Source organism: Varanus komodoensis, unplaced genomic scaffold (assembly GCF_004798865.1).
Source record: "Varanus komodoensis strain SLA01 unplaced genomic scaffold, ASM479886v1 scaffold4, whole genome shotgun sequence".
NCBI lineage: Eukaryota > Metazoa > Chordata > Lepidosauria > Squamata > Varanidae > Varanus > Varanus komodoensis.
In genome coordinates, this window is record NW_025335941.1 from 16,026,126 (window position 1) to 16,029,768 (window position 3,643).

Sequence of the window (3,643 nt, forward strand, 5' to 3'; positions counted from 1 at the left end):
TCTTCGGGCGCGTGCGCGGTGCGGTCTTCGGGCGCGTGCGCGGCGCGGTCTTTGGGCGCGGTGCGGTTCTCGGGCGCGGGCGCGGTCTCCTGCCAGGTGTTGTTCCTCAACTGGATGGACTGCAGTTCGGGGGGGGGAGGGGGGAGAGAAGAAAGAGAAAGTAGAGAGAGAGAGAGCAGAATTCCTGTTCAGATGCCTTTAGGCAGAATCACACAATTTAAGACTCACCAAGCCAAAGGGAACCTACCAGTGGCTCAATAAATCTGTTGTTGCTGTCGCCATAGGAATATAAAAGCAATGAGTCTGGCAGGCACCAGACATGCCATTATATGAGCCTGAGAGCCTCCCTTCAGTTCGGTGGGCCGCATGTTGTTCAATGCTGGATTTTCTCAGATGATGTAATTTTGCTAATGCAAGACTTCTATCATCTGTGGAAACTCGTTTTCAGCTCAGTGCCAGTGTCAAATCCTGCAGTTTGATCGCACCTGCACCAACTACAGCACAAAGTGTTCCAAACGTGCTGCACAAGGTACTCTGCAAGCCTTTATGCAACTCATTCCAACTTCAGCAGGCTAAGTGTTCACGCTAGATCCGTGGTGGATCGGACAAACGGTTCATGCAGTCCAGCACTACATGCCCATGCTGGCAAACAAACTGTCCAGAGGATCCCTCCAGACCTCACCTGCCTCAGCAACAGTTGCATGGTGGTGCTCTGTCTTTAGGGCATCTTTCAGGACATTCGCTTTAGGTATGTGGCAACAATGCACGGGGTGAAAAGGACTCCAGCTTGAAACATGTTCGGCTTCACATTCAGTTCTCTGCAGTGCAGTCTGAGGCATGTTGATTCGCTTTACTCCCATTGAGGTCTAATGTTCCCAAACATTTTTCTGGATAGTAAGTTTCATTGAACACAGTGGGATTTGCTTCTGAGTAAACATTCGCAGGGTTGCAGCATTAACCTCTGAAATATTAACTTTGATTGAGTTCTAGTGCCCACTCAGCCATGGAGCTCATTGGGTGACTCTGGAGCAGTCACAGACTGTCAGCCCTACCTACCTCACAGGGTTGTTGTGAGGATAAAATTGATAGGAGGACAAGGAAAATTATGTAAGCCACCTTGCATTTCTTGGAAGGGAAAAAGACAGGATATAAATATAATAAATAAAGATTATGGCTAGTAGATTTTCCACTGTGGAAACATTACAGTGAATTATTTGGTTTGTATTCATATTTTGTTTTCACCATCCTTGCAGGTATAATTTAAATTATGGCTTAAAATAGAAGCAGCAAACACAATTCAACTTCATGTGAACTGTAACAATAGTTAATAAAGCCACACACTAAAAAGCCTAAATAATCTAAAAATGAAAGTACCATTAATTGCTGTTTATTAAAGTGTATGGTTAAATAGAAAAGTTATAACTATGTAGCTTAAATGCATTGGAGATGGTGCCAAGTGAAAAGCTTGTTCCTGTGGTGCCATGTGGGGAAAAACTCCATCTTCATCTGATTTCTGATGGTGGGCTCCTGATTGTAATAAAAAATCCTTCTGGTCCCCCACTTGGCATTTCTTTGCTCTTTTGGCTCTCTAGCTGAGGTGCACTGGGCAGATGATGAGGTGCCTGGAGAAGATCCAAGATGATTTGCATTCTGCCCTTTCCAGTCTCCTCCCCTCCATGCCCACCAATGTGCCCCATTTCCTCCTTCTGTAAGTTTGCTTGGAGACCAGTGGTGAGGGGGCAGATGAGGGTTGCAGATGAACATGATTCCCTGCTCTGAGGTTAGAGGCAAGCCTTGTCTCCACTCTTGACACATGAAAGCCAATCTATCCCATCACCTCTCCAACTTGTCCAGGAAGCCATAGGATTGCTTACTGGAACCAATTCTATGGACGTTTGGATGAGTCTTACAATTCCCAGCTTTGTCCTGAAAGCATGGCTGGGTGTGGAATGCTGGGGTTTAGGACATTTTCTGCTTAAACTTCCATGGCTTACTCCCAAAATATTGAAGTAAATAGTCTTTGGGGGAAAAAAATGCAGAAAGACAAGTAGCTATCTCAGAAATATGTTGAAAAATATACATTCCTCATCTGAACAGCAGGTATATCTAGGGCAGGATAATCAGTAGATCATGGAGAATTATACTTTATAATATTCTTGGATATACTTTAAAAGTGAAGAAAAGCTGCTTTCCATACAGTAAATTCTCTTTAAAATAGGAATGTTGAAGTAATGAACAGCTAAAGTAGATTTACTTGCATGACAGAAGTACTCTCAAATTAATCTGCAGCCAAAACCTAAGCCTTTGCATGGATAGCTAATGTAGGTTTTGCATAGATAAATGCCATGTATCAAGATAATAACAAGTTCAGCAAGTAATGTAGGGTCAGTCTGAAACACCAGGCATAATGAGGGAGTTAAGAACATGCTAGAGAAATATGATTTTTTTTAAAAAAAAAAACTGTTTCTTGTTACTACAGTCCATAACCCACCAGCCATTGTTTATTTGCAAGCAAAGAGCTTAGTTTGCTGCTGCATGGAATGTTTCCAAGAAAAATATGCCTCATTTCTTACCTAATTGTTCTTCTTTTCTTAATATAGCTATGCTGTTAAAATCACAGAAGCTGCAAAGCTAACTTTTCAGTCTCTGTGGAGCTTTTTATTAGATGAAACTCTCCAATCCTGGCCGTACAGCAGGCCACTTGAGATAGCAAGGAGCAATGCTGTGGTCCCCAGATGGCGTCTGAAGGGCCACACTATTGTTCAAAGTTCCCTTCCCAAGGTCAGGGAAAGGTTCTGTCCTGCTAAGAGAGAACTGGAAATCTCTCCCACCCACCCCCATCCCCAGCGTGGGCACAGAGAGAACCACCCAGCCTGACCTCTGAGGTTGGGAAAGCAGCCCTGGGGAGGGGAGAACAGCCTTGGCATTGTGGTGGTGTTCACCTAATGAAAAATTCCTTGTGTGAGGATGGGGAAAGAAGGTCGTCTCTGCTGCTGCTCCTAAACTGTCTGGGTCAGGGGCTTATGATTGTCCAGGGCATAATCAATAGGATTGTGCTGTAAGAGCACAATAACACAAGTGCTTACACAGAAAAGTGTCCTACAATTCCCAACATCCCTCAGCCATTACTGTTCTTGCATGCATTTATTTGCAAACACACACAAATATTTTCTGACATTTCACCTTCGTCTTGTAATTGCGCTTGTCCTTTTTTTTTTTTTTTAACAATCAACACTTAGATGTTGAAAAACAGACACAGCTTCTGTATCCTCTAGCACTGACGGAGCAACCTGGTCCAGGACCAACCCAAGGCATTTCGCTTCCCAAAGGAAAGACATAAAGCAAGCCACCTGGATGTGCATGTCACTTCAGTGCTGGGTTTGGGGCAATGTCCAGTGTTGCATCTGAGGGCAGCAGGCTAGTTTGGGGAGTGCAAGGCAGGCTGCCTGGCACACACAGCTCTGTCCCCTGACAGAGGGGGAAGTGGTCCATGAGCAGGCACGGGAAGAACGACCAGTGGATTGCCACTGCTGACTCTACCGTCTGCCCCATTGCCTTGCTCTGCCAACTACTTCTGACAAGGGTCCTGCATTTCTCTGAAGCAAAGGTGTGCCACCATTATGCCTGGGTCTTTTGGTTTGAC